The following is a 255-nucleotide window of genomic DNA, read 5'->3' on the forward strand; positions in this document are numbered from 1 at the left end:
GTCCTACACAAGTCATACATGTCCTGCACAAGTCATACATGTCCTGCACAAGTCATACATGTCCTGCACAAGTCATACATGTCCTGCACAAGTCATACATGTCCTGCACAAGTCATACAGTACATGTCCTACACAAGTCATACATGTCCTGCACAAGTCATACATGTCCTGCACAAGTCATACAGTACATGTCCTACACAAGTCATACATGTCCTGCACAAGTCATACATGTCCTGCACAAGTCATACATGTCCT

The sequence above is a fragment of the Austrofundulus limnaeus genome, unplaced genomic scaffold, assembly GCF_001266775.1.
Source record: "Austrofundulus limnaeus strain Quisiro unplaced genomic scaffold, Austrofundulus_limnaeus-1.0 Scaffold1969, whole genome shotgun sequence".
Lineage (NCBI taxonomy): Eukaryota > Metazoa > Chordata > Actinopteri > Cyprinodontiformes > Rivulidae > Austrofundulus > Austrofundulus limnaeus.